Consider the following 8,143-nt stretch of genomic DNA (forward strand, 5'->3'; position numbering starts at 1 on the left):
ACAATTTAGTTATCTGTTGCAAGTTTATCGAATACTCACGAACTTGTATATAAGTGCTGCAGAATACTGTGCCCCATCAAGGTCTCGAAGCCAACATAGAATATCAACTGACAAAAAATCCCAACATAAAGCTTAATCGTTCCACCCTACGTGAGGAGGGAAGAGGGAAAAACAAATCTAAAATGGATTCAAAAAGTCGATGAAGACACCAGAGGCTTACCAATCCAACAAATTTAAAAGATGCCTCAGATGCTCAGATGATCAGATACATTAAAACCCAAGCCCTGAAAGCCTTTTACAAAAATTCCGACTACGTTGAGACATGAAGTAAGAATGGAAACACAATATACCCCAAAAAGGGGGGGGGGCATCATTGCAGACCCAACTTTGCACCTCCCAGGTTTTATATAAATGGTAGGAAGCAATGGGTACCCGCAGAACAAGACACCGAGAAACTCCAGTAAAAAAAATAGACGTGGCGACAAATAGACTATCCAAAGTGCAAAGAAGCCCCCGAGGACACAGACCACCAGATCCTACGCTGTCCAGTCACCTGAGTGAAAGGAGTCGATGCGACAGTTCATCTATCTGAAGACAATTTCTCAGACTGGCAAAAAATAGCAGGATAGACTACTACTACCACTGCTACTGCTGCTACTACTACGACTACTCCTTGTATATAAGGAAGTTTATTCAATTGTAAAATATAAAATAGGCTTTTAATATAAATGCCAGTGCAAAAATAATAGAACTTGATATATGTATAGATATACAGCAAAAAAATTAATGAACCAACTAAAAATATAGTCTTTAATAAAACCCACCTATCAAGCTATTAACAGCTCTTCACGGCTAAGTAGAGCAGTGCATAAATAGTCATTTAAAAGATGAGTCGCGTAGCACTTTCTTGTATAATCAGATAAATATGGATGGCAATAAAAAAAGAAGTAAACATTTCTTTAAGTAATGGAATTTCGAAGCTAAATGCTTCTCATCAGGAGAAGAGAAAAAAACGGCACCATACAAATATAAGGATATACAAAAAAAAAAAAAACTGCAATTATTATTTAATTTAAATTATCAAGCTCCTTAAATAATATCTAAGGATGTGCACGGTCTGGAAATTATAAATTACGAGGCAGTCAACTAGCGTTTATACATTGTTCGTGACTTCCGTTGTTCGAACACTCAGGATTGTCTAATATCTGTGCTCGAAGTGTGCGTTTATTAGTTACTAATACCCTTTATTCTCGTGGCAATTGTTCAGTAGTTCGGAAGTAAAAGCTTAGCAAACTGGAGTCAAAAGTGGCTTCGTGGCTGAGTTCGAATCTCCCGACCGGCATGAATGATCACTTCTATATTGATGATTGTGTAAGCATGAACACGAGTGTCTTCATGTATAAAGGAATACTTATATATATATATATATATATATATATATATATATATATATATATATATTCCCTATATTCCTCTGTAATTACATTGAGCTTCTTAAATAAGGCTTGGTATATACTATAAGAAAATATATTTCTACATATATATATATATATATATATATATATATATATATATATATGTATATATATACCGGGTGCCCACAAAGTCTGGCTACATAATGTAGCCATACTTTGATGACACCCTGTATATATATATATATATATATATATATATATATATATATATATATATATATATATATATATATATATTTCTATAGAAATATATTTTCTTATAATATATACTAATCCTTATTTAAGAAGCTCAATGTAATTACAGAGGAATATAGAGAATAAATGACAAGAAAACTATATTCCAAAATTCATGATATTGACTAGCTTATAATTGCATTCAAAATGGCGTAATGAAAACATATTAAATGTATATGCAGCTTACCTTCTAATTTTCGGATTTTAATCACACTTCATTTCCTTTTGACAGATTGAGTGTTGCTATTTCTTCTAATGAGTTAAGGGCAAAATAGATTCACTGATTGATATAATAATTAAGTGATTGATTTTATGCTATGAAACGGATATTGTCAAAAATTGTGAAAGTCAACTGAATTAAAGGAATAAATTATAAGATCGCCAACATCATGAATTTTGGAATATAGTTTTTTTTCATCTATTCTCTCTCTCTCTCTCTCTCTCTCTCTATATATATATATATATATATATATATATATATATATATATATATATATATATAAGAGGAACTTTATTAGTGAGTCCGAGTTGGTTCCCTATGGACTCAAAAACGGCTGGGTCGATTTTCATGAAAGTCACACGAAGGTACTTCATGTGCCTGGCAGCGGTTTTACATAGTAAATAATCGATGAAATATGGAATAGGCAATTTTGACTAAAGTTAACATCTTACACAGCCTTACATTACAAGTGCATATGAGAAGGTTTATTATCACACAAGCCGACATGCCCAACATACAAAATTAATAGCAGGCTCTTTGATATGACAGGGTCGCGCTCGAAATGAATGGTTCTGTTTAAAGCACCCTTTCACAATTATACTTAACTTTTTCATTTAAAACTTTAAGCTAAGCCATTAAATTCGGATAACAAAGCAGGGATAACCAAATGTCACAGGGAGCAAGGTCTGGACTATAAGAAGGGCGAGGAACTGTCTTGATGCTCATCTTGGTTATATAGTCCGTGGCAAGGGTGGGGTTGTGAACTGGTGCATTTGTGCAAATCTTCAGCATCTTCAGTTCTTTGCGAATAATTAGAAACTGATATCAAACCGTGCACTTATTGTCTCTATAGACACACGACGGTTCTCACCAATGAAATTCTTTATTTAGCCAATGGACTCTAGTTTTCTGACTTTCTTACTCCCCCCACACCTCTCACGACCACTTGCAGACTCCCTACATTCCTTGGATCTCTTTTGCTTCTCAAAAGTGATTTTCGATTCATGCAACATGGGCCAAAAACAGTCTGAAGAATTCATACCTTTCTGTAGCATTTTTCCAAGTTGAAAACAGAATTAAATTGTATATCATTCATCTAAAGTATCCATACGTGCATATTGCATTTTTCAAACTCACTAGCTGTGACAATCAGTATTTAGTAGGGTGTATTCCAATTCCTGCTGTAGCTGTTCATTTGAACAATGAAAACATAAAAATTATTTAGTCATCCTAGAAGATGTATAACAATAACATACTTAAGTTTCAAGAGTCTACACCAATTTTAAATGCCTGTACAAAAATGTCGAGAAACTTATAGAAGCCACCTCATAAGTAGATCAATATACGTGTTTGTATGAGTGTATGCGTGTATGCATTTATGTTAGCTAGTCACAAGTTTTCTATATATATCCGATTAATTAAACTATTCCCCTTGCAATCGTGGCCAAAGGCTTCGGCACGTGAATTGCTTTCCAACTTTTTCAACTCGGATTAAAAGATATTTGCATTGCAGATTCTTCGACATTTTTGGCATTTTTCAAATTCCTGACGACCAAACATAAAACGAAAAAATATAGAAATATGTTCAATATGATAAAACCGAAAAAAAAAATTACATATATAAAATATGAAAAATCTTTGCATAATAAATAGTGTTTCCCGCCACGTCAAACGCGGGCGATGTGTTTAAGAGAGCGAAGTGGGCAAGAGCGAGAGAGAGAAAGCTTAGGAAAATGGGAGGGAGGGAGAGGGGGAGAGAGAGAGAAGGTGAAGATGTGTTTTAATAAAGAAGACGTTAGTAATTTAATATGAAAATTGCGATTCATTTTTTTTATGTAAACTTTCATCGTTTATAATCAATACTAATTAAAAAAAAATGTCACTTTTTAGAAATAGCAATCTACAATATATAAGTACTTAGGTCATCAATTCTGAGTTTTACCGGATACTTTCGAAACTGGCGACATTTAATAAATTCTACTAGACTGACTGAATGGATTATTATCCCTGCTTCTTTTTGTGGGGTGGGGGTAGACGAAAGAAGCTGCTCCGTTTATGTTGTATATTAATGTATTCTGAAACGTTGTTTCGCCGCTTCATCACACTACGAATAAAACAGATTTTTCATCTCATCACTTCTCCTTAACGTAATCCAAAACTTACGCTAAACTAACCGGTTAGTATACGGTAAATGCGTAATAATAAAGAAAATAAAAATCCAAATATCCAAAATATTACGTAACATTCAGAATTAATTTGTTATATATATATATATATATATATATATATATATATATATATATATATATATATAAAAAGGTCTTTAGATATTTACCTCAGAAATACGCAACACAAAGTAAGAAGGTAAGGGATTCTGACCTAAAAAATGCTTAAACATCCCCGTTGGCATTCCCCGGTAAAGGCGCCTCGGGCAGCAAAAAAAAAAAATTCCCGTACCCGAATATCGGTAAAAGTCAGAATTTCTTTGGTTTTTATTCAAAACTGCTTATGCGACGACAAAAGCACAATTGCCAGTATATGAATATCTATTCTTAAAAAAAGTACCTGTATTTATATAGGGACGGCAGATTATCTGAAAGATTTTTTTTTTTTACCAATAAATAAAATAACTCTAATACGAAAAACATACACCACAAATTAAAAAAAAAAAACGTTATCTCATCTTGAAGGAATGCTCAATATTTATCAATAGACTAAAAAACCGCCCGACATCGCCCGGTCGTAAAATGATATTTTGATTAATGCAGATTTCGTATTTATTATTTTATTATATTGAACCGAATATATAGTAATGATTTTAAAAAATTAACAAAAGATGACACATGTGCCCCCATCAAGAATCGAAACCAAAACGTTTACCTTACGATTTACTTTTTCCTTTGGCGTTAATACTTGAACAATGAGGACATGCTTGTTGCAAGGCTAAATATTAAAACATGAACCAATAGCTACTACGTTATGCATGCATATTCGTAATGCCGTTGTTCGACCTTCATCTGGTAAATTCCATTTTGTTTTTCATTTTCACACTTTTGCACCGATTTTCTTCCGGTTAAAACCCAAAAATAAAGTTTCGCATGGATGCGAGTACCCGATATATCAAGTTTCTCAGTTTGTAGACCAAAACCTTACCGGGGAGTTATGTAAGCAAACTTTTTTAAACAAATATTAAAACGCATGCATAAATGTATAAATCATGTAGAATATTTGCATTATATAATTGCACGTAATAGTTAATTAAAGATGATCATTCCATAAGAAAACCGAAAAAACTAATTAGAAATTTATTTAAATGAATGTTTAAAATCATATGCAGATTTGCTAGATGGTTTGCAAGTTATATTTTCTTTTAAAATAAATAGAAAAAACAGTTTTTAATATGTATACCAATGCACAAAAATATCCCAATTTATTGGAGTATAGATAAATGAATATGCATATAAAGTGTTTATTTTATTGAAAAAAATATATATACGTGTATATGAAGGCTATAGCAATGCAGGAAAGGTGTTGAATTGATATGACGTATTAAAAAGATGGACAGACATACAAAGGCCTTATAGTGTTTTACCTTCATACATTTGTTTTCCAAAACAATCACAAATACACATATGGACTAAGTGTTTTGTATAACCGGGATGGTAGAAGTTTTTAATAGCGCGGGAATATAATCTCTGTTTCTAAAAAGGAAACCAAATAAATGTCATGAAAAAAGAAAATTATCGCAAAATGGGAAATGGGCTTAGTGGAGCTATCAATCAGAAATAAGCTTAGTTAGTAAAATATTCTTCTCATTGTGTCATTTGTGTAATTGATGCATAATGTTTCCCTATTTATTATTATCATCATATTTCTTATTATCATGAATTTCCCCACTTGTTTACTTTGTTTATTTATAAATTTATGATGTGGTTTAATTTAAATGAATGAGGAAATTAGTATTTTATTCCGAGGCAACGGCGTTCGTTAAACCAACTCCTGTTCTCATGGGACGGAGCTGGACGGTAAATTTTTTCTTTAAAATTAAATATAAAATTTATTTCGATCTTCTATTAAGGTTGTTTTCCCTGTATAACTGTTAAATCTAGTAATCCAGTCAGTGTATTAAATCCATTTCTATCCTACTTCCACCGCTTACTATAAATACACTGTTGTCAAACTGACCATCGTAGACTCATTAACCCTTGTCCTCGAGTGCTCTTCAGACTTGCTATGTAGTTACACCCGTATATCAAACATTATCAAAGGCATATTCCCATATGTTTTAACAATAGTCAATTGCTAAACGCATGAGAAAACTTACTTAAACAAAAAGAAAATCTGAGATGACCACAGTTGACACAAATTAAAAGCGTGAGAAAAATTAATTCTTACGCTCCTGCTGAAAACTGTATGTTAAAATATATATAAAATACTTCTTTTAGGCTGGGTGTCTCTCTGAGGATTCCACTTTTTCTTTGAAAATACTGGGCCGATCTGGTCGAAATTTTGTATGGATCTATAGGAGTGAACCTATGTGACCTTAGGCCACATACTACTACCATGAAGAAAATACATTGTTTCTTTAATCCCCTCTTTCTCTAAAAGAATTCAATTAACCAAGATACCAAAAAATCTATTCCCTTTTCTCTTCTGCTGTTGCTGCTCGCTCCCCTCCATTCTCTCTCTCTCTCCCTCTCTTGGACCGATGATTGACCTAAAAAGGATTGAACAGTCAGTCTCCAGGCTTCTACGTTGTCACACGTGTCCAGCGAAGAGCAGACACAGAATTCTAAAAGTATGTAAAAACTAAGAAAATAAGATATTCCTCTCAAGCTAATATTTGTATCCACTTTGTCAGTTATAACAACCAATAAACAAATATTACAGATCATTGTCCTCATAAAGTACAGCAAGTTAATAATTATGGTATCCGTTCAATCAACAGTTAAGGAGCAATAGGAATGAATAGCAACTAATAGGAATAAATAGTGATTAATATGGATTAATAGCGAATAATAGGGATGAATTAATACCATAAAATATGTACTCTAGAATGTTTCTTAGAAAATACTTATTGTTATCAAGTATAGCGAACTAAGTATTAAATATCCGTCCGATGCACGGTTAGGGATGAATCAAAATTAATAAGATATTATTTAATGCAATAACGAGCACAAATATAATCGTATTAAACTAGTAATTATACATAAAGTCAGCAGCTTATATAAACAGTCTATAACATTTACACGTGTTTAACGGGCGAAAAGTCTAATATATATATATATATATATATATATATATATATATATATGTGTGTGTGTGTGTGCGCGTGTGTGTGTATAAGTCTAGTATATAAATCTAGTATATATATATATATATATATATATATATATATATATATATGTATGAATAAAAAAAGTAATACGAAAAATACGAAAAATATATAAATGTTTATATCTGTTCTTTATATATTTCCTACGTGTTGACGTGTAGGAATACAAAAAGTCTTTTGAAAACACTATATATATATATGTTTAGGGTTAGAATCCTGCGATAACTCGGCCCTGTCGGTGGGGCATTAGAATACGCCGACTGACCCTCTGCAGAGGGTAAAAGTCCCTCAATGGGGGTCCTGGATATATCCAATGGTAAGACCCCAGCTTGTGGGCTTTATGGAGTGTGGAGCCACCCTTTAATTGTCATTGCTCCCAGGTCCACTCTGACCCAGAGTGGTAGTACCTGTTAGGGTTCCAAGTATGCGTTAAATAGAAACCGACTTGAAAACAACAAATCTATTCTATTAAAAATGTTTTCTTCAAAATCTTTGGATTCGGCATTAAATAACTCGAAAAGGGTTGATATGCCGTAAAACAAAAACAACCAACCAACCTGCGATAACTCGAGGAGTCATATATATATATATATATATATATATATATATATATATATATATATATATATATATATATATATATATATACTAAACTGTTATATATATATTTATACAAGACTATATATATATATATATATATATATATATATATAAGACTATATATATATATATGTGTGTGTGTGTGTGTATAATCTCTGAGTTGTCGCAGCATTCTTAATCTTAACATCGAAATTTTCGTTATCACTTATTTTCTTCGAGTAACTACTTGATATAACCAAAAATACCATATCTAACCCTGTAATTTTATAAACAGTATAA

This window comes from Euprymna scolopes, chromosome 27 (genome assembly GCF_053919585.1).
Source record: "Euprymna scolopes isolate OS-2025 chromosome 27, ASM5391958v1, whole genome shotgun sequence".
Lineage (NCBI taxonomy): Eukaryota > Metazoa > Mollusca > Cephalopoda > Sepiida > Sepiolidae > Euprymna > Euprymna scolopes.